Source organism: Triticum aestivum, chromosome 6A (genome assembly GCF_018294505.1).
Source record: "Triticum aestivum cultivar Chinese Spring chromosome 6A, IWGSC CS RefSeq v2.1, whole genome shotgun sequence".
NCBI lineage: Eukaryota > Viridiplantae > Streptophyta > Magnoliopsida > Poales > Poaceae > Triticum > Triticum aestivum.
This window is the reverse complement of record NC_057809.1, coordinates 204,831,469-204,855,786: the sequence shown is the minus strand read 5'-3', so window position 1 is coordinate 204,855,786 and position 24,318 is coordinate 204,831,469.

Genomic DNA, 24,318 nt, shown 5'->3' with positions numbered 1-24,318 from the left:
TGTCTGCAATTGTGAATTGGGAACCTCCTCAGAACGTGAAGCAACTCCGCAGTTTTCTCGGTCTCCCAAGCTATTGTCGAAGATTCGTTGAAAACTTTTCTAAGATCGCGAAGCCTCTCTCTAATCTTCTCCAGAAGCACGTCAAGTAAGTTTGGTCTCCGGAGTGTGACATTGCTTTCAACACTTTGAAAGAGAAATTGATCGCTGCTCCAGTTCTCACTTCGCCTGATGAATCCAAACCGTACGAGGTCTTTTGTGATGCCTCTCTCCAAGGTCTTGGCGCAGCATTGATGCAAGAGAAAACAGTTGTTGCTTACACATCTCGCCAGTTGAAGCCGAATGAGAAAAACTACCCCACTCATGATCTCGAGTTGGCGGCAGTTGTGCATGCTCTTTTGACTTGGAGACATCTTCTATTGGGAAGAAAAGTGGACATTTTCACTGATCACAAGAGTCTCAAGTACATCTTCACTCAGCCTAATCTCAACCTCAGGCAAACTCGATGGGTCGAAATGATTCAAGAGTATAATCCAAGTATCGAGTATACTCCAGGCAAGGCCAATGTGATTGCTGACGCATTGAGCAGGAAAGCTTACTGCAACAGTCTGATTCTTAAGCCTTTTCAACCGGAGCTTTGTGAAGCTTTCCACAAACTTAATCTGCAAGTTGTTCCTCAGGGTTTCCTCGCCAACCTTCAAGTCTCTCCTACCTTGGAAGACCAGATTCGCCAAGCCCAGCTTCTTGATGCTATGGTGAAAAAGGTGAAGATTGGGATTGCCAAGAGTCAGTCCAAGTACAAGTGCTACCGCCTTGATGACAAGGACACTCTCTTTTTCGAGGATCGTATTGTTGCACCCAAAGGTGACCTCCGTAAAGTGATCATGAACGAGGCTCACAATTCTCTCCTCTCCATCCACCCTGGGAGCACGAAGATGTATCAGGACCTCAAGCAGGCTTATTGGTGGACTCGAATGAAGCGCGAGATCGCTCAATTCGTGAATGAATGTGATGTTTGCAGAAGAGTGAAGGCAGAACACCAAAGGCCAGCAGGTCTCCTCCAACCTCTTGCCATTCCATAATGGAAGTTTGACCACATTGAAATGGACTTCGTGACTGGGTTTCCTAAGTCCAAGCGTGGCAATGATGCTATATTCATTGTCATCGACAAACTCACCAAAGTGGCTCATTTTCTGCCTATCAAAGAGTCGATCACTGCAGCTCAATTGGCGGAACTCTATACCTCTCATATTGTCTCTCTGCACGGTATTCCACAAGTGATCTCATCAGACCGTGGCAGCATCTTTACCTTGAAGTTTTCAGATTCTTTTCAGAAGGCCATGGGCACGAACATCCGCTTCAGCACAGCTTTCCATCCTCAAACTAGCGGTCAAGTCAAGCGTGTCAACCAGATTCTTGAAGATATGCTCAGGGCTTGTGTGATCTCCTTCGGCATGAAGTGCAAGGATTGTCTTCCTTATGCTGAATTCTCCTACAACAATAGTTTTCAAGCAAGTTCGGGCAAGGCCCCATTTGAAATTCTTTATGGCAGGAAGTGTCGTACCCCTCTCAACTGGTCTGAAACTGGTGAACGTCAGCTTTTGGGTAATGACTTAATCACAGAGGCAGAAGAAATGTGCAAAGTCATTCGAGATAACCTCAAAGCAGCCCAATCCCGTCAGAAGAGCTACTACGATAGTAAGCACCGTGATTTGGCTTTCGAGATCGGAGATCATGTTTACCTCTGCGTCTCTCCTATGAAAGGTACTCGTCGCTTCGGTATCAAAGGGAAGCTTGTCCCTAGATACATGGGACCTTTCAAGATTATCAGCAAGAGAGGCGACCTCGCCTATCAACTCGAGCTTCCTTCAAACTTTGCAAATGTTCATGACGTGTTCCATGTCTCTCAGCTCCGAAAGTGCTTCAAGACTCCTGACCGCACCGTCAACTTCGAGGACATTGAGCTCCAAGAAGATCTCTCTTATCGTGAGCACCCAGTTGCTATTCTTGAAGAGACTGAACGCAAGACTCGCAACAAGTCAATCAAATTTCTCAAAGTCAAGTGGTCACACCATTCCGACCGTGAAGCTACCTGGGAACGCGAGGATCACCTCCGTTCTGAGTACCCGGCGTTCTTTCAGTCCTAGATCTCGGGACGAGATCCTTTCGTAGTGGTGGAGTGTTGTAACATCCCGGATGTAACTTTCCCTATTTGTACTCCAACTCTTGCCGTTTCCGGCGTTAAGTTATATTTATTTTCTTGGGTTCGGGTCTTTGTCTCCGTGTGTTGTTACTGTTGTCATGCATCTCTTATCATGTCATCATGTGCATTGCATTTGCATACGTGTTCGTCTCATGCATTGGAGCATTTTCCCCGTTCTCCGTTTTGCATTCCAGCGCTTCGTTCTCCTCCGGTGGTCATATCTAGCTTTCTTTCGTGTGTGAGGATTAAACATTTCCGGATTGGACCGAGACTTGCCAAGCGGCCTTGGTTTACTACCGGTAGACCACCTGTCAAGTTTCGTATCATTTGGACTTCGTTTGATACTCCAACGGTCAACCGAGGGACCGAAAAGGCTTCGTGTGTGTTGCAGCCCAACACCCCTCCAATTTGGCCCAAAACCCACCTAACTCACTCCATCATCTAGAGCGTTCAGTCACAATCGCGTGGCCGAAAACAGCACCCCATTTGGACTCTCCTAGCTCCCTCTACCTATAAAATAGCATCTCCCCCGAAATTTCCGGATCAAATCCACCCTAGACCTAGATCCCCTCCTCTCCGCGCGGCCGGACGTGTCCGCCCGCCGCCGGACGAAAAATCCCGCCGCCACCGCCGCCACGTGGCAGCCTCTCATTCGCTCGCGCCCGGTCCCCAGATCCCCGCGCCACCCGGGCCCGGGAAGCCCACAGCCGGCCCCCGAGGCCCATCCATCCGCCGCCCGCGCCTCCCTACTCCCCGTCGAGCTCCGCCGCCTCCGCCGCGCCGCCGCCCGGCCGGACCGCGCCGCATCGCCGCGCCATCGTCGCCGCATCGCCGCGCCATCCCCGCCGCCTCGCCCGCCCGGCCGCGCCGCCTCGCCCACCGCCTCCGCCGCCGCGCCCCTCGCCGCCCCTCGGGCCCTGCGCTCCGGCCGCCACTCCGGCGAGCCCCGGGCCGGCCTCCTCCTTCCCCGGCGAGCTCCGGCGTACAGGAACTCCGGCGAGCCCGGATCCAACCTCGTTTCGCGTGCCGGGTCTAACCCTAGATCCGGAGGTGTTTTTATTCTTCCAAGTCCCGAAATTTTCAGTTCAAGTGCTCATGTTCGTAGCTCCGTAACTTTGCATCCGTAGCTCCGATTCATGCATATAGCATATCAAAATGTTCATCTTAGAGAGTACATCATTTCATTCCATTGCATAATTTGCATTTGAGTTCATCTTGATACCCGAAATGCTGTTAGAAGAGGGCTACTTGAAATAATTGTCAGATCTGCTACTCCATTTAGGATTTTGTCATTTTTGCCATGATTAATGTGTGCATGCTATGGCCTGATGCTCTACATGTGTTTTGATAAGGGTTTTGTCATCTTTCCAGAGGTGTAACCCATGTATTTTTAGGATGTGTGTGGTGACTAGTACAAGCTTGCAAAGTGGTGCATTTGCTAATTCTGTTTTCAGGGACTTAGCAATTTCACTAAGTCCTTGAGCTGTTTATCTCATGATGCCATATGTTCTTGTTGTTTCCTAGTGATCCGTGCCTCTTTTGAGGATGATCAGTAAGGATGTTTTGTTAATCTTGTAGTGCTCTATCCATCCATGTCTTTGTTTGAAATTATGGAGCAACCTAGCTTGAGTCAATCGAGCTCTACTTTTGCTACTTTGTGAATCTGGGCAGATTGTCAACTTGTTTGCAATTTTTCCGATGATGTTGTAGTTGATCCGTGCAAGCTATGCTATTTTTCTTGCCATGTCTAGCTTGCATTTTGTGCCTTCTTGATGGGTGTATTCTTGTCTTGCCATGACTTGCTCTGTAGTGAGTGCATCAAGCTCGTAAACATGCCTACTTGAGCTATATTTCAGCTTGCTCCAGTTTTCACTAAGTATGAAAACTGATTATGTTTTTGCTATGTTCACATGCTTGCAATTGTATTTTCTGATCCCTTTTGGCTCAAGGTCACTAAGGGACTTTTGTTAAGCTATTTGAGTAGCTCCATGCCATGCTTTGCTTTGCCATGTTCAGGTCCTGTAGCATGTAGTTTTGTTGCTCCGGAGAGTGCTACCTGATCTGAAATTCCAGACAAGTGTTAATTTCACTAAGTCTGAGATCTGTTTTTCATATGCATTTTTGCCATGCTTGTTTGAACCTGTTAATGGATGAATTGGCCGTAGCTCAGTGCTAGATTTTTGTTAAACATTTTGAATGCATCCCTGCCATGTATTTTGTTGTCATGTTTGGTTGATGTAGCATGTTCGTCTCATTGCATTTAGTTGGCTATTTGCTGTAAATCGCAGACCGGTGCCATATTTGAATCGCTTGCCATTTCCAAACCGTAACTCCGATTCCGGCGTTCTTTATATAGTTTTCAAGCGATTTCATCTCATATTTCCAGTGGCACACTTGGATTTCCATGTTGAGGCCAGGTTCATGCATTTCCTGTCATATCTTGCATTTTGCATTCCGCATCGCATCCCGCATAGCATATCATCTTTGCATTGTGTTGTTTGAGTTTGCACGTGGTTGATTGTGCCCTTGTTGCTTGTTTGTCTTGTTTGGGTAGAGCCGGGAGACGAGTTCACTAACGAGGAGCCCATTGAGTTTGCTTTCGAGGATCCAGTCAACTCTGACAACTGTGCAGGCAAGATGATCATACCCTCGAAATCACTACTATCTTTGCTATGCTAGTTTGCTCGCTCTTTTGCTATGCCAATGCTACGATGCCTACCATTTGCTTTCAAGCCTCCCAAATTGCCATGTCTAACCTCTAACCCACCATGTCCTAGCAAACCATTGAAGGCATACCCTCGATGCGACACATTTGCGAATATCAAGACGTCTTTCCAGAAGAGCTTCCAGGAATGCCTCCGCACCGGCCAGTTGAATTTTATTGATCTTGAGCCTGGCACAGAACCTGTGTGCAAACGTCCTTACAAGCTCGGACCTGGAGAGTTGAAGGAGCTGAAGAAGCAACTTGATATTCAAGAGAAAATGGGTCTCATCCGGCCTAGTTCTTCTCCGTGGGGTTGTGGTGTTCTTTTTGTCAAGAAGAAGGATGGAACGGACCGACTTTGTGTTGATTACCGTCCAGTGAACAAGAAGACCATCAAGAACAAATACCCACTTCCCAACATCAATGAGCTGTTCGAACAACTCAAAGGTGTCCAAGTATTCTCCAAGCTTGATCTCCGTATGGGCTATCATCAGATTCGTATTCGTGAGCAAGATATTCCCAAGACGGCTTTCAGGACAAGCTTTGGTTCATATGAATACACTGTCATGTCTTTTGGTCTCGTCAACACTCCTCCGACGTTCTCTCGCATGATGAATTTCATCTTCAACGCCTACACCAATGACTTCGTTTTGGTCTATCTCGACGACATTCTGGTTTTCTCGAAGAACAAGGAAGATCATGCCAAGCACTTGCGTTTGGTTCTTGATAAGCTAAGGGAACATCAGTTCTACGCCAAGTTCTCCAAGTGTGAATTTTGGCTTGATGAGGTTCTTTATCTTGGTCATATCATCTCTGCAAAGGGCATTGCCGTGAATCCTGAGAAGGTGTCTGCAATTGTGAATTGGGAACCTCCTTAGAACGTGAAGCAACTCCGCAGTTTTCTCGGTCTCGCAAGCTATTGCCGAAGATTCGTTGAAAACTTTTCTAAGATTGCGAAACCTCTCTCAAATCTTCTCCAGAAGGACGTCAAGTACGTTTGGTCTCCGTAGTGTGCCATTGCTTTCAACACTTTGAAAGAGAAATTGATCACTGCTCCAGTTCTCACTCCGCCTGATGAATCCAAGCCGTACGAGGTCTTTTGTGATGCCTCTCTCTAAGGTCTTGGTGCAGTTTTGATGCAAGAGAAGAAAGTTGTTGTTTATACATCTCTCCAGTTGAAGCCGAATGAGAAGAACTACCCCACTCATGATCTCGAGTTAGCGGCAGTTGTGCATGCTCTTTTGACTTGGAGACATCTTCTATTGGGAAGAAAAGTGGACATTTTCACTGATCACAAGAGTCTCAAGTACATCTTCACTCAGCCTAATCTCAACCTCAGGCAAACTCGATGGGTCGAAATGATTCAAGAGTATAATCCGAGTATCAAGTACACTCTAGGCAAGGCCTATGTGATTGCTGACGCATTGAGCAGAAAGGCTTACTGCAACAGTCTGATTCTTAAGCCTTATCAACCCGAGCTTTGTGAATCTTTCCGCAAACTTAATCTGCAAGTTGTTCCTCAAGGTTTCCTCGCCAACATTCAAGTCTCTCCTACCTTGGAACACCAGATTCGCCAAGCCCAGCTTCTTGGTGCTATGGTGAAAAAGGTGAAGATTGGGATTGCCAAGAGCCAGTCCAAGTACAAGTGCTACCGCCTTGATGACAAGGACACTTTCTTCTTCGAGGATCGTATTGTTGTACCCAAAGGTGACCTCCGTAAAGTGATCATGAATGAGGCTCACAATTCTCTCCTCTCCATCCACCCTGGGAGCACGAAGATGTATCAGGACCTCAAACATGCTTATTGGTGGACTCGAATGAAGCGCTAGATCGCTCAATTCATGAATGAATGTGATGTCTGCAGAAGAGTGAAGGCAGAACACCAAAGGCAGCAGGTCTCCTCCAACCTCTTGCCATTCTAGAATGGAAGTTTGACCACATTGAAATGGACTTCGTGACTGGGTTTCCAAAGTCCCAGCGTGGCAATGATGCTATATTCGTTGTCATCGACAAACTCACCAAAGTGGCTCATTTTCTGCCTATCAAAGAGTCGATCACTGCAGCTCAATTGGCGGAACTCTATACCTCTCGTATTGTCTCTCTGCATGGTATTCCACAAGTGATCTCTTCAGACCGTGGCAACATCTTTACCTCGAAGTTTTGGGATTCTTTTCAGAAGGCCATGGGCACCAACATCCGCTTCAGCACAGCTTTCCATCCTCAAACTAGCGGTCAAGTCGGGCGTGTCAACCAGATTCTTGAAGATATGCTCAGGGCTTGTGTGATGTCCTTTGGCATGAAGTGGGAGGATTGTCTTCCATATGCTGAATTCTCCTACAACAACAGTTTTCAAGCAAGTTCGGGCAAGGCCCCATTTGAAATTCTGTATGGCAGCAAGTGCCATAGCCCTCTCAACTGGTCTGAAACTGGTGAACGTCACCTTTTGGGTAATGACTTAATCACAGAGGCAGAGGAAATGTGCAAAGTCATTCGTGATAACCTCAAAGCAGCCCAATCCCGTCAGAAGAGCTACTATGATAGTAAGCACCGCGATTTGGCTTTCGAGATCGGAGATCATGTTTACCTCCGCGTCTCTCCTATGAAAGGTACTCGTCGCTTCGGTATCAAAGGGAAGCTTGCCCCAAGATACGTGGGACCTTTCAAGATTGTCAGCAAGAGAGGCGACCTCGCCTATCAACTCGAGCTTCCTTCAAACTTTGCAAATGTTCATGACGTGTTCCATGTCTCTCAGCTTCGAAAGTGCTTCAAGACTCCTGACCGCACCGTCAACTTCGAGGACATTGAGCTCCAAGAAGATCTCTCTTATCGCGAGCACCCAGTTGCTATTCTTGAACAGACTGAACGCAAGACTCGCAATAAGTCAATCAAATTTCTCAAAGTCAAGTGGTCACACCATTCCGACCATGAAGCTACCTCGGAAAGCGAGGATCACCTCCGTTCTGAGTACCCGCCGTTCTTTCAGTCCTAGATCTCGGGACGAGATCTTTTCGTAGTGGTGGAGTGTTGTAACACCCCGAATGTAATTTTCCCAATTTGTACTCCAACTCTTGCCGTTTCCGGCGTTAAGTTATATTATTTTCTCGGGTTCGGGTGTTTGTCTTCGTGTGTTGTGATCGTTGTCATGCATCTCATATCATGTCATCATGTGCATTGCATTTGCATACGTGTTCATCTCATGCATTCGATCTTTTTTCCCGTTGTCCGTTTTGCATTCCGGCGCTTCGTTCTCCTCCAGTGGTCATTTCTACCTTTCTTTCGTGTGTGGGGATTAAACATTTCCGGATTAGACCGAGACTTGCCAAGCGGCCTTGGTTTACTACCGGTAGATCTCCTGTCAAGTTTCGTATCATTTGGACTTCGTTTGATACTTCAACGGTTAACCGAGGGACCGAAAAGGCCTCCTGTGTGTTGCAGCCCAACACCCCTCCAATTTGGCCCAAAACCCACCTAACTCTGCTCCATCATCTAGAGCATTTGATCACGATCGCGTGGCTGAAAACCGCTCCTCATTTGGACTCTCCTAACTCCCTCTACCTATATATTTAGCCCCCTCCCGAAATTCGCGGACTCCTCCCTCTCAAACACGTATGAATCCGGCCGGACGCGTCCGCTCGTCACCGCCGCCAACCGCCGCCCACCACATGGCGCTACCGCACCGCCCCGCCGCCGGCCCGGGCAGCCCGCTTCAGGCCCCCGCGGCCCAAAGGCCTCCGCCGCCCGCGCACGATCTCCGCCGCCCGCGCCCGTCTCCACCGCGGCGACCGGACCCCGCCGGCCGCCGCGCGCCGCCGCCTCGCCACCCACAGTGCTCGCGCCGCCGCCTCGGTTTGCGTGCAGATCTTGAAACCCTAGGTTGTTTTTTTTTCTCTAACTCCCGAAATTTTCAGCCCAAGTGCTCATGTTCGTAGCTCCGTAACTTTGCATCTGTAGCTCCGATTCATGCATATAGCATATCAAAATGTTCATCTCAGAGAGTACATCATTTCGTTCCATTGCATCATTTTCATTTGAGTTCATCTTGATTCCAGAAATGCTGTTAGAAGAGGGCTACTTGAGATTATTGTCAGGTCTGCTACTCCATTTAGGTTTTTGTCATTTTTGTCATGATTAATGTGTGCATGATATGCCTTGATGCTCTACATGTGTTTTGTTAAGGGTTCTGTCATCTTTCTAGAGGTGCAACCCATGTATTTTTGTGATGTGTGTGGTGACTAGTGCAAGCTTGCAAAGTGGTGCACTTGCTAATTCTGTTTTCAGGGACTTAGTAATTTCACTAAGTCCTGGAGCTGTTTATCTCATGATGCCATATGTTCATGTTGTTTCCTAGTGATCCGTGCCTCTTTTGAGGATGATCAGTAAGGATGTTTTGTTAATATTGTAGTGCTCTATCAATCCATGTCTTTGTTTTCAATTATGGAGCACCCTAGCTTGAGTCAATCGAGCTCTACGTTTGCTACTTTGTGAATCTAGGTAGATTATCAACTTGTTTGCAATTTTGCCGATGGTGTTGTAGTTGATCCGTGCATGCTATGCTATTGTTCTTACCATGTCTAGCTTGCATTTTGTGCCTTCTTGATGGGTGTATGCTTTTCTTGCCATGACTTGCTCTGTAGTGAGTGCATCGAGCTCGTAAACATGCCTACTTGAGTTATATTTTAGCTTGCTCCAGTTTTCACTAAGTATGAAAACTGATTATGTTTTTGCTATGTTCACATGCTTGCAATTGTATTTTCTGATCCCTTTTGGCTCAAGGTCACTAAGAGACTTTTGTTAACCTCTTTGAGTATCTCCATGCCATGCTTTACATTGCCATGTTCAGGTCCTGTAGCACATAGTTTTGTTGCTCCGAAGAGGGCTGCCTGATCTGAAATTCCAGACAAGTGTTAATTCACTAAGTCTGAGATCTGTTTGCCATATGCATTTTTGCCATGCTTGTTTGAAACTGTTAATGGATGAATTGGCCGTAGCTCAGTGCTAGATTTTTGTTAAGCATCTTTAATGCATCCCTGCCATGTATTTGGTTGTCTTGTTTGGTTGCTGTAGCATGTTCATCTCATTGCATTTAGATGGCTACTTGCTGTAAATCGCAGACCGGTGTCATATTTGAATCGCTTGCCATTTCCAAACCGTAACTCCGATTCCGGCGTTCTTTATATCGTTTTCAAGCGATTTCATCTCATCTTTCCAGTGGCACCCTTGGATTTCCAAGTTAAGGCCAGGATCTTGCATTTCAGGTCATATCTTGTATTTTGCATCCCACATCGCATCCCGCATAGCATACCATCCTTGCATCGTCTTGTTCGATCCTTGCACGTGGTTGATTGTGTCCTTGTTGCTTGTTTTTCTTGTTTGGGTAGAGCCGGGAGACGAGTTTGCTAACAAGGAGCCCGTTGAGTTTGCTTTCGAGGATCCCGTCAACTCTGACAACTGTGCAGGCAAGATGATCATACCCTCGAAATCACTACTATCTTTGCTATGATAGTTTGCTCGCTCTTTTGCTATGCCATTGCTACGATGCCTACCACTTGCTTTCAAGCCTCCCAAATTGCCATGTCAAACCTCTAACCCCCCATGTCCTAGCAAACCATTGATTGGCTATGTTACCGCTTTGCTCAGCCCCCTCTTATAGCGTTGCTAGTTGCAGGTGAAGATTGGAGCCTGTTCCTTGTTGGAACATTTATTTACTTGTTGGGATATCATTATATTGCTATGTTAACTTAATGAATCTATACACTTGGTAAAGGGTGGAAGGCTCGGCCTCTCGCCTAGTGTTTTGTTCCACTCTTGCCGCCCTAGTTTCTATCATATCGGTGTTATGTTCCCGGATTTTGCGTTCCTTACGCGGTTGGGTTATAATGGGAACCCCTTGATAGTTCGCCTTGATTAAAGCTTTTCCAGCAATGCCCAACCTTGGTTTTGCCATTTGCCACCTAGCCTTTTCTTTCCCTTGGGTTCTGCAGACTCAAGGGTCATCATTATTTTAAACCCCCCGGGCCAGTGCTCCTCTGAGTGTTGATCCACCTGTCAGCTGCCGGTGGCCACCAGGGGCAACTGTGGGCTGGCCTACCCGTACCTAAGACAATCTGAGTGTGCCCTGAGAAAGAGATATGTGCAGCTCCTATCGGGATTTATCGGCACATTCAGGCGGTGTTGCTGGTCTTGTTTTAACCTGTCGAAGTGTCTTGAATAACCGAGATACCGAGTCTGATCAGAACGCCTTGGGAGGAGGTCTATTCCTTCCTTGACCGTGAGAGCTTGTCATGGGCTAAGTTGGGACTCCCCTGCAGGGACTGAACTTTCGAAAGCCATGCCTGCGGTTATGTGCAGATGGGAATTTGTTAATGTCCGGTTGTAGATAACTTGAACCTTAACTTAATTAGAATGAATCAACCGAGTGTGTTACCGTGATGGCCTCTTCTCGGCGGAGTCCGGGAAGTGGACACGGTGTTGGAGTAATGTTTGCGCAGGTTTCTCTCTAGTTTCTCACACGCGCTTTGCCTCCTCTTCTCGCTCTCTTTTGCGAATAAGTAGCCACCATACTTGCTAGTCGCTTGTTGCAGCTCCACATATATTTACCTTGCCATACCTATTAAGCTTAAATAGTCTTGATCGCGAGGGCGCGAGATTGCTGAGTCCCTGTGGCTCACAGATTACTATTACACCAGATGCAGGGCCTGATGATTCCGCTCCAGGAGACGCGTTTGAGCTCAAGTGGGAGTTCGACGAAGACTCTCAACATTACTATGTTTCCTTTCCTGATGATCAGTAGTGGTGCCCAGTTGGGGGTGATTGGGACCGTTGTCGCATGTTGGGTTCTCTTTTATTTTGGCGCCGTAGTTGGGCCATGAGTGTTTGGTTGATGTAATGTTATTTATGTACTTGATTGACGTGGCGAGTGTAAGCCAACTATGTTATCTCCCCTTTTATTATCATATTCCATGGGATGTTGTGAAGGTTGCCTAACTTGCGACATATGCCTTCAATGCGATTATGCCTCTAAGTCGTGCCTCGACACGTGGGAGATATAGTCGCATCGAGGGTGTTACAGTATAGCTCACCCTCTGTTTCCCTGGTCTTATTCTGTCAGGGCATATTAACGTTCGTGCTATCTTCAGAACGAAGAGACCTCGCCGGACTACATCCGGAGAGGTTGCCAATCGCGCCCCCACCAGCTAGGCTCCAACGTCTGGCTAGGAAGCGGAGGCGAGCACAAGGCGCGCACCGGACGCTCCTCCGACAGAGGATGCGGACAGGCTGTCTGCCACAAATTCTGAAGTGGAGAGTGCCATGAACCACAGGCTTCGCCGGACAGTTCTACGCAACGCTTGTTTCTCCCAAGAGGCTTTAGATGCCTTTAATTCGGGAGATGCGTACCTCCGTGCCGCTCAAAATGGTTTAGCCAGAGCCACGGAGCAGTATGTAAAAGACATACGGGTAAGAAATTTTTTGTCAAATATAGATATACCAGTAGCCCCCGAGACTTGAAATAGTTAGAGCAACTGATTTAAGGATCATTTAATAAGCAGGTTCTTACAAATAAGAATACCGTACTGTCCCAGGAGCTGGAAAAGTGCAAGGCCCAACTAGAGGCCGCACTAGCCGCGGCAGGGGAGCCCAAAGAGACCCCCTCAGGTAAGATACGCTTCGAAAGATTAGTATTGTGCAGTGTGGGTGCAAATCTGACAAATCATGTTGCAGATGGCGCCGGATTCGATCCGAAAAAGCAGCAACTCTTACGCCGGCTAAAGGCCGGTGAGAGTACGTTGACAAAGGTGAGGCGAGAGAAGAATGATCTTCAGGATGCCAACACCAGGCTGGACATCGAACTTAAAGATGTTTGTGGCCAGCTGTCGGACTCCCCGAGGGAGAATCAGCGGCTTCGACGCGGCATATTCAGTAAGTGCTTGAACGAACTTTGAAAAAAAAATCGGCGAGGAAGTCGACTAACAGAGTAATGTCTGTAGGTATGCTCACAGGTCGTCCTGCAGAGGAGATGCCCAGTTCTACGGGTGACCTTCTTCCCGAACTCATGCAACTGCACGAGCGAATTCGGCAGGCGATGCGAGGTGTTGCCCAAGCCTTATGGCCTGCCCACTCCATGCCCGAGGTGTTGGGGAACGTTGCAAAAAATTAAATTTTTTCCTACGGTTTCACCAAGATCCATCTATGAGTTCATCTAAGCAACAAGTCAAGGGAGTGAGTTTGCATCTACATACCACTTGTAGATCGAGTGCGGAAGCGTTCAAGGGGATGGTGATGAGGGAGTCGTACTCGCCGTGATTCGGATCACCGACGACCAAGTGCTGAACGGACAGCACCTCCGCGTTCAACACACGTATGGTACGGGCGACGTATCCTCCGTCTTGATCCAGCAAGGAGAAAGGAGAGGTTCAGGAAGACAGCTCCAACGGCAGCACGACGGCGTGGTGTTGTTTGTGTAGCAGTACTCCGACAGGGCTTCGCCAAGCACGTACGGAGGAGGAGAGGTGTTGGGGAGGGGAGGGGCTGCGCCTTGGCTTGTGTGTCGCAGCCCTCCCCTCACCCCTCTATATATAGGAGGAGAGGGGCAAGGGGGCCGGCCCTCTAGGGGAAACCCTAGAGGGGGGCGGCGGCCGAAGGGAGAGGGAAAAGGGTGGCTTGCCCCCCAAGCTAGGGGGCGCCCCCTTTAGGGTTTCCCCTCCCCTTGCCCTAGCCGCATGGGCCTAGGTGGGGAGGCGCGCCCAGTCCACTAGGGGCTGGTTCCCTCTCCCACACAGCCCATGTGGCCCCCCGGGAGGGGTGGCCCCACCCGGTGGACCCCCGGAACCCTTCCGGTGGCCCCGGTACAATACCGGCATGCCACCGAAACTTTCCGGTGTCCGTTTAACCACTTTCCTTATATAAATCTTTACCTCCGGACCATTCCGGAACTCCTCGTGACGTCCGGGATCTCATCCGGGACTCCGAAAAACATTCGGTAATCACATACTTGTCTTCCTGATAACCCTAGCGTCACCGAACCTTAAGTGTGTAGACCCTACGGGTTCGGGAGACATGCAGACATGACCGAGACGACCTCAGGTCAATAACCAACAGCGGATCTGGATACCCATGTTGGCTCCCACATGCTCCTCGATGTTGTCATCGGATGAACCACGATGTCAAGGATTCGATCAAACCCCGTATGCAATTCCCATTGTCTATCGGTACGTTACATGCCCGAGACTCGATCGTCGGTATCCCAATACCTCGTTCAGTCTCATTACCGGCAAGTCACTTTACTCGTACTGTAATGCATGATCCCGTGACCAGACACTTGGCCACCTTGAGCTCATTATGATGATGCACTACCGAGTGGGCCCAGTGATACCTCTCCGTAACACGGAGTGACAAATCCCAGTCTCGATCCGTGTCAACCCAACAGACACTTTCGGAGATACCTGTAATGCACCTTTATAGTCACCCAGTTACGTTGTGACATTTGGTACACCCAAAGCATTCTTACGGTATCCGGGAGTTACACGATCTCATGGTCTAAGGAAGAGATACTTGACATTGGAAAAGCTCTAGCAAACGAACTAACCGACCTTTGTGCTATGCTTAGGATTGGGTCTTGTCCATCACATCATTCTCCTAATGATGTGATCCCGTTATCAACGACATCCAATGTCCATAGCCAGGAAACCATGACTATCTGTTGATCACAACGAGCTAGTCAACTAGAGGCTCACTAGGGACATATTGTGGTCTATGTATTCACACGTGTACTACGATTTCCGGATAATACAGTTATAGCATGAATAAAAGACAACTATCATGAACAAAGAAATATAATAATAATCCTTTTATTATTGCCTCTAGGGCATATTTCCAACAGTCTCCCACTTGCACTAGAGTCAATAATCTAGTTACATTGTGATGAATCGAACACCCATAGAGTTCTGGTGTTGATCATGTTTTGCTCGCGAGAGAGGTTTAGTCAACGGATCTGCGACATTCAGGTCCGTATGTACTTTGCAAATTTCTATGTCTCCATCTTGAACATTTTCACGGATGGAGTTGAAACGACGCTTGATGTGCCTGGTCTTCTTGTGAAACCTGGGCTCCTTGGCAAGGGCAATAGCTCCAGTGTTGTCACAGAAGAGTTTGATCGGCCCCGACGCATTGGGTATGACTCCTAGGTCAGTGATGAACTCCTTCACCCAAATAGCTTCATGCGCTGCCTCCGAGGCTGCCATGTACTCCGCTTCACATGTAGATCCCGCCACCACGCTCTGCTTGCAGCTGCACCAGCTTACTGCTCCACCATTCAACATATACACGTATCCGGTTTGTGACTTAGAGTCATCCAGATCTGTGTCGAAGCTAGCGTCAACGTAACCCTTTACGACGAGCTCTTCGTCACCTCCATAAACGAGAAACATGTCCTTTGTCCTTTTCAGGTACTTCAGGATATTCTTGACCGCTGTCCAGTGTTCCTTGCCGGGATTACTTTGGTACCTACCTACCAAACTTACGGCAAGGTTTACATCAGGTCTGGTACACAGCATGGCATACATAATAGATCCTATGGCTGAAGCATAGGGGATGACACTCATCTCTTCTATATCTTTTGCCGTGGTCAGGCATTGAGCCGAGCTCAATCTCACACCTTGCAATACAGGCAAGAACCCCTTCTTGGACTGATCCATTTTGAACTTCTTCAAAATTTTATCAAGGTATGTGCTTTGTGAAAGACCTATGAGGCGTCTCGATCTATTTCTATAGATCTTGATGCCTAATATATAAGCAGCTTCTCCAAGGTCCTTCATTGAAAAACACTTATTCAAGTAGGCCTTAATGCTGTCCAAGAATTCTATATCATTTCCCATCAGGAGTATGTCATCTACATATAATATGAGAAATGCTACAGAGCTCCCACTCACTTTCTTGTAAACGCAGGCTTCTCCATAAGTCTGCATAAACCCGAACGCTTTGATCATCTCATCAAAGCGAATATTCCAACTCCGAGATGCTTGCACCAGCCCATAAATGGATCGCTGGAGCTTTCATACTTTGTTAGCGTTCTTAGGATCGACAAAACCTTCCGGCTGCATCATATACAGCTCTTCCTTAAGATAACCGTTAAGGAATGCTGTTTTGACGTCCATCTGCCATATCTCATAATCATAGTATGCGGCAATTGCTAACATGATTCGGATGGAGTTAAGCTTCGCTACGGGAGAGAAAGTCTCATCGTAGTCAATCCCTTGAACTTGCCGATAACCCTTAGCGACAAATCGAGCTTTATAGATGGTGACATTACCATCCGCGTCCGTCTTCTTCTTAAAGATCCATTTGTTTTCTATCGCTCGCCGATCATCGGGCAAGTCAGTCAAAGTCCATACTTTGTTTTCATACATGGATTCTATCTCGGATTTCATGGCCTATAGCCATTTGTTGGAATCTGGGCCCGCCATCGCTTCTTCATAGTTCGAAGGTTCACCGTTGTCTAACAACATGATTTCCAGGACAGGGTTGCCGTACCACTCTGGTGCGGAACGTGTCCTTGTGGACCTACGAAGTTCAGTAGCAACTTGATCCGAAGTACCTTGATCATCATCATTATTTTCCTCTCCAGTTGGTGTAGGCATCACAGGAACATTTTCTTGAGCTGCACTACTTTCCTGTTCAAGAGGTAGTACTTCATCGAGTTCTACTTTCCTCCCACTTACTTCTTTCGAGAGAAACTCTTTTTCCAGAAAGGATCCGTTCTTGGCAACAAAGATCTTGCCTTCGGATCTAAGGTAGAAGGTATACCCAATGGTTTCCTTAGGGTATCCTATGAAGACGCATTTTTCCGACTTAGGTTCGAGCTTTTCAGGTTGAAGTTTCTTGACATAAGCATCGCATCCCCAAACTTTTAGAAACGACAGCTTAGGTTTCTTCCCAAACCATAATTCATATGGTGTCATCTCAACGGATTTAGACGGTGCCCTATTTAAAGTGAATGTAGCTGTGTCTAGAGCGTATCCCCAAAATGATAGCGGTAAATCGGTAAGAGACATCATAGACCGCACCATATCTAATAGAGTGCGATTACGACGTTCGGACACACCGTTACGCTGAGGTGTTCCAGGCGGCGTTAGTTGTGAAACGATTCCACATTTCCTTAAGTGTGTACCAAATTCGTGACTTAAGTATTCTCCTCCACGATCTGATCGTAGGAATTTAACTTTCGGTCACGTTGATTCTCTACCTCATTCTGAAATTCCTTGAACTTTTCAAAGGTCTCAGACTTGTGTTTCATTAAGTAGACATACCCATATCTACTCAAGTCATCAGTGAGAGTGAGAACATAACGATATCCTCCGTGAGCCTCAACACTCATTGGACCGCACACATCGGTATGTATGATTTCCAACAAGTTGGTTGCTCGCTCCATTGTTCCGGAGAACGGAGTCTTGGTCATCTTGCCCATGAGGCATGGTTCGCATGTGTCAAATGATTCATAATCGAGAGACTCTAAAAGTCCATCAGCATGGAGCTTCTTCATGCGCTTGACACCAATGTGACCAAGGCGGCAGTGCCACAAGTATGTGGGACTATCGTTATCAACTTTACATCTTTTGGTATTCACGCTATGAATATGTGTAGTATTATGCTCGAGATTCATTAAGAATAAACCATTGACCATCGGAGCATGACCATAAAACATATCTCTCATATAAATCGAACAACCATTATTCTCAGACTTAAATGAGTAGCCATCTCGTATTAAACGAGATCCAGATACAATGTTCATGCTCAAACTTGGTACTAAATAACAATTATTAAGGTTTCAAAACTAATCCCGTGGGTAAATGTAGAGGTAGCGTGCCGACGGCGATCACATCGACTCTGGAACCATTCCCGACGCGCATCATCACCTCGTCCTTCGCTAGTCTCTGCTTATTCCGCAGCTCCTGCTGTGAGTTACAAATATGAGCAACGGCACCGGTATCAAATACCCAGGAGTTACTACGAGTACTGGTAAGGTACACATCAATTACATGTATATCAAATATACCTTTAGTGTTGCCGGCCTTCTTATCCGCTAAGTATTTGGGGCAGTTCCGCTTCCAGTGACCCTTGCCCTTGCAATAAAAGCACTCAGTCTCAGGCTTGGGTCCATTCTTTGACTTCTTCCCGGCAACTGGCTTACCGGGCGCGGCAACCTCCTTGACATCCTTCTTGAAGTTCTTCTTACCCTTGCCCTTCTTGAACTTAGTGGTCTTATTGACCATCAACACTTGATGTTCTTTCTTGATTTCAACCTCTGCTGACTTCAGCATAGAAAATACTTCAGGAATGGTCTTTACCATCCCCTGCATATTTTAGTTCATCACAAAGCTCTTGTAGCTTGGTGGGAGCGACTGAAGGATTCTGTCAATGACTGCCTCATCAGGGAGGTGAATATTCAGCTGGGTCATACGGTTGTGCAACCCAGACATCTTGAGTATGTGCTCACTGATAGAACTATTTTCCTCCATCTTACAACTATAGAACTTGTCGGAGATGTCATATCTCTCGACCTGGGCGTGAGCTTGGAAAACTAGTTTCAGCTCCTTGAACATCTCATATGCTCCGTGATGCTCAAAACGCTTTTGGAGCCCCGGTTCTAAGCTGTAAAGCATGCCGCACTGAACGAGGGAGTAATCATCAGCACGAGACTGCCAAGCATTCATAATGTCTTGGTTCTCTGGGACGGGAGCGTCACCTAGCAGTCCTTCTAGGACATATTGTTTCCTGGCAGCTATGAGGATGATCCTCAGGTTCCGGACCCAGTCCGTATAGTTGCTGCCATCATCTTTCAGCTTGATTTTCTCTAGGAACGCGTTGAAGTTCAAGTTGACATGAGCGTTGGCCATTTGATCTACAAGACATATTTGCAAAAGGTTTTAGACTAAGTTCATGATAATTAAGTTCATCTAATCAAATTATTGAATGAACTCCCACTCAGATTAGACATCCCTCTAGTCATCTAAGTGTTACACGATCCGAGTCGACTAGGCCGTGTCCGATCATCACGTGAGATGGACTAGTCATCGTCGGTGAACATTCTCATGTTGATCGTATCTTCCATACGACTCGTGTTCGACCTTTCGGTCTCCGTGTTCCGAGGCCATGTCTGTACATGCTAGGCTCGTCAAGTTAACCCTAAGTGTTTTTGCATGTGTAAAACTGTCTTACACCCGTTGTATGTGAACGTAAGGATCTATCACACCCGATCATCACGTGGTGCTTCGAAACGACGAACTTTAGCAACGGTGCACAGTTAGGGGGAACACTTTCTTGAAATTGTTATAAGGGATCATCTTATTTACTACCGTCGTTCTAAGTAAACAAGATGCATAAACATAATAAACATCTCATGCAATTATATAAAGTAGTGACATGATATGGCCAATATCATATAGCTCCTTTGATCTTCATCTTCGGGGCTCCATGATCATCTTGTCACCGGCATGACACCATGATCTCCATCATCATGATCTCCATCATCGTGTCTTCATGAAGTTGTCACGCCAATGACTACTTCTACTTCTATGACTAACGCGTTTAGCAATAAAGTAAAGTAGTTTACATGGCGTTCTTCAATGACACGCAGGTCATACAAAATAAAGACAACTCCTATGGCTCCTGCCGGTTGTCATACTCATCGACATGCAAGTCGTGATTCCTATTACAAGAACATGATCTCATACATCACAATATATCGTTCATCATTCATCACAACTTCAGGCCATATCACATCACATGACAATTGCTGCAAAAACAAGTTAGACGTCCTCTAATTGTTGTTGCATCTTTTACATGGCTGCAATTGGGTTCTAGCAAGAACGTTTTCTTACCTACGAATAACCACAACGTGATCTTGTCAACTTCTATTTACCCTTCATAAGGACCCTTTTCATCGAATCCGCTCCAACTAAAGTGGGAGAGACAGACACCCGCCAGCCACCTTATGCAACTAGTGCATGTCAGTCGGTGGAACCGGTCTCACGTAAGCGTATGTGTAAGGTTGGTCCGGGCCGCTTCATCCCACAATACCGCTGAAGCAAGATAAGACTAGTAGCGGCAAGCAAGTTGAAAAGATCCACGCCCACAACAAAATTGTGTTCTACTCGTGCAATAGAGAACTACGCATAGACCTAGCTCATGATGCCACTGTTGGGGAACGTTGCAGAAAATTAAAAAATTTCCTACGGTTTCACCAAGATCCATCTATGAGTTCATCTAAGCAACGAGTCAAGGGAGTGAGTTTGCATCTACATACCACTTGTAGATCGAGTGCGGAAGCGTTCAAGGGGATGGTGATGAGGGAGTCGTACTCGCCGTGATTCGGATCACCGACGACCAAGTGCTGAACGGACAGCACCTCCGCGTTCAACACACGTACGGTACGGGCGACGTCTCCTCCGTCTTGATCCAACAAGGAGGAAGGAGAGGTTGAGGAAGACAGCTCCAATGGCAGCACGACGGCGTGGTGTTGTTGGTGTAGCAGTACTCCGACAGGGCTTCGCCAAGCACGTACGGAGGAGGAGAGGTGTTGGGGAGGGGAGGGGCTGCGCCTTGGCTTGTGTGTCGCAGCCCTCCCCTCACCCCTCTATATATAGGAGGAGAGGGGCAAGGGGGCCGGCCCTCTAGGGGAAACCCTAGAGGGGGGCGGCGGCCAAAGGGAGAGGGAAAAGGGTGGCTTGCCCCCCAAGCTAGGGGGGCGCCCCCTTTAGGGTTTCCCCTCCCCTTGCCCTAGCCGCATGGGCCTAGGTGGGGAGGCGCGCCCAGTCCACTAGGGGCTGGTTCCCTCTCCCACACAGCCCATGTGGCCCCCCCGGGAGGGGTGGCCCCACCCGGTGGACCCCCGGAACCCTTATGCAATTCCCTTTGTCTATCGGTACGTTACATGCCCGAGACTCGATCGTCGGTATCCCAATACCTCGTTCAGTCTCGTTTCCGGCAAGTCACTTTACTCGTACCGTAATGCATGATCCCGTGACCAGACACTTGGCCACCTTGAGCTCATTATGATGATGCACTACCGAGTGGGCCCAGTGATACCTCTCCGTAACACGGAGTGACAAATCCCAGTCTCGATCCGTGTCAACCCAACAGACACTTTCGGAGATACCTGTAATGCACCTTTATAGTCACCCAGTTACGTTGTGACGTTTGGTACACCCAAAGCATTCTTACGGTATCCGGGAGTTACACGATCTCATGGTCTAAGGAAGAGATACTTGACATTGGAAAAGCTCTAGCAAACGAACTAACCGATCTTTGTGCTATGCTTAGGATTGGGTCTTGTCCATCACATCATTCTCCTAATGATGTGATCCCTTTATCAACGACATCCAATGTCCATAGCCAGGAAACCATGACTATCTGTTGATCACAACGAGCTAGTCAACTAGAGGCTCACTAGGGACATATTGTGGTCTATGTATTCACACGTGTACTACGATTTCCGGATAATACAGTTATAGCATGAATAAAAGACAACTATCATGAACAAAGAAATATAATAATAATCCTTTTATTATTGCCTCTAGGGCATATTTCCAACACGAGGGCCTTGGAGAGCTTGCGGAGAAGTTGAAGGGAGCTCGGCGGCGCTTCCAGTTGTGGAAGATATCGGCCTGCCGACAAGGCGCTAGGGAAGCCTGGGCCATGGTGAAGACCCGTTTTACGAAGTCTGACCCAAACCACATGGCCGAGGTTAGACCAGTGGGGCCTGACGGGAAGGAGATCCCTGTGAGCTTAGTATACGGCCAAGTAGAGTTGGCCGCGAAGTATTCCCAACAGGACCGTAAATTAGATGGCCTGTTAGATGGTATAGAAGAGGAATACAATCAGTCAGAATGACCATGTAATTTTGAATTGACATGTGTAATGCCTTCTAGCCGGATTGTAGATCGTTTGTCGTTGCCGACCTTTTCGCTTCAACCTCGGGACCTGACGGTCCGGAGTGTGTCCGAATACCATAGCGGTTATATAAGAACCGTGGTATGCGTGGAGACCAGGAGTAGGGGTCATTAGTGCCTTATCAGACAAGTGCCCAACTAGTTATGTTATATTACATGGTTAATAAGAAACATCTTCCAGAGAGAATAGTTCCGTTAGGGGTTCCTTTCGCTGGGAGGCATGCCCTAAAGTGCATGTCCGGACTGCGTAAAAAGACGCAGAAAAAAGCATCTGGGGGTGCATAAAATGAGTAAAAAGATCATCTTTTATCTCACCGACCGAATATTCCCTTAAGAACGCTAGCTTTCGGCTTCACCCAGTCTGAGGTACACATCCGGCTGACCCGGCAGTAACAATCACAGAGGTGCTCCCTTTACCGCCTAGCCGAACAATCGGGAACGTAGGGGTAAGCACAGGAGCCAGGCAACCCAGCTTGGCCAAAACTTAAGTCATATCGATGCATATAATGGTGAAGAAAAAGGTACATGCGAAAGTTTGACGCATGTGTTGGGCGTGAAGCCCGTATAAATAAGCTTCTATTAAAGAAGCCCCCAGGTTTAATGAGCGCGAGTGGCGCGTCACTAGATGAGCCTTTAAGGGCTATAAAAGAAAAGAGGGGAAGGAGAGAAATGTAAGACAGAAAAATGCAAAAAATGGACAGAGGAAGGAGACGAACACAGTCCGGCGCTAGGCATAGAATCTTCGGAGACGGGTGGCGTTCCACGGGTTCGGCTCGAGTCGGTTATCCGACGCATCTCGCAGGCGGTACGCCCCGCCAGTCAGGACTTGGTCGATTATGAATGGACCTTCCCACTTGGGCTTGAGTTTTTCCTTTTTCCTATCCGGCAGGCGTAGAACTAGTTCGCCAACATTGTAATTTTTGGCCCGTACTTCTCTGCTTTGATATCTTCGGGCCTTCTGTTGATAAAATGCGGAACGGGCTTTTGCCACGTCACGCTCCTCCTCCAGAGCGTCCAAGTTGTCCTGCCGATCAAGCTCGGCTTCTCTTTCTTCGTACATGCACACTCTAGGTGAGTCGTGAATTATGTCGCAGGGCAGAACTGCCTCTGCGCCGTACACCATAAAAAAATGGTGTGTATCCGGTGGTGTGATTTGGCGTGGTCCGCAGCCCCCATAGCACGGAGTCGAGCTCCTCTACCCAGTGCATGTTAGATTCCTTGAGGGACCGCACCAGTCTGGGTTTAATGCCGCTCATGATAAGACCATTTGCACGTTCGACCTGGCCGTTGGTTTGTGGGTGATAGACGGAAGCATAATCGAGCTTGATGCCCATGTTTTTGCACCAGAGTTTTACCTCGTCGGCAGTGAAGTTTGTACTGTTATCGGTTATGATGCTGTGGGGGACGCCATAACGGTGTACAACCCTGGATATGAAGTCTATCACAGGTCTGGATTCGGCCGTTTTAACAGGCTTGGCTTCTATCCATTTGGTGAATTTATCCACCATGACCAGTAAGTATTTTTTCCTATCGGTCCCACCTTTAAGGGGTCCGACCATGTCAAGCCCCTAGACCGCAAAAGGCCAGGTGATGGGTATAGTTTGGAGTGTGGTGGGTGGCATATGGCTTTGGTTGGCAAAAAGTTGGCAACCAGCGCATCATTGGACTAAGTCCTGAGCGTCTGCCCGGGCCGTCGGCCAATAAAAGCCTGTACGGAAAGCCTTGCTAACAAGGGACCGAGCAGCGGCGTGGTGACCACCGAGTCCGGCATGAATTTCAGCCAGAAGGTTCTACCCTTCCTCTTCGGAGATGCACCTTTGAAGGACTTCGGTAGTGTTTTTCTTATAAAGCTCTCCCTCATGGACTCTATAGGCTTTAGATCGCCGCACTATGCAGCGGGCCTCGTTTTGGTCCTCCAGGAGTTCCTGCCTAGTAAGGTAGGCTAGGAGTGGTTCTGTCCACGGGGCGATGACCGCCATTATTACGTGGGCTGAAGGTGTAATTTCATTGGCAGAGTCTCCAATTGTGTCAGATTGTTCGGCGTCGAGTGGTGCGGCTGGGTCCGGGCTGTTATTTGCAGGTTCCCCCTCCCATGCTACGGATGGCTTGAACAATCTTTCCAAAAAGATGTTGGGGGGACTGCATCGCGTTTTGCTCCGATGCGTGCCAGGACGTCCGCTGCTTGATTGTTTTCTCGGGCTATATGGTGAAACTCTAGCCCTTCGAACCAAGATGACATTTTTAGGACGGCATTGCGGTAAGCTGCCATTTTTGGGTCCTTGGCATCGAAGTCTCCATTTATTTGGGATATCACGAGGTTTGAATCCCCGCGTACCTCTAGGCACTGGATACCCATGGATACTGCTATCCGGAGACCATGTAGGAGGGCCTCATATTCGGCTGCATTGTTGGAATCCATGTACATGATTTGGAGCACATATTGGACTGTGTCTCCTGTGGGGGACGTCAGG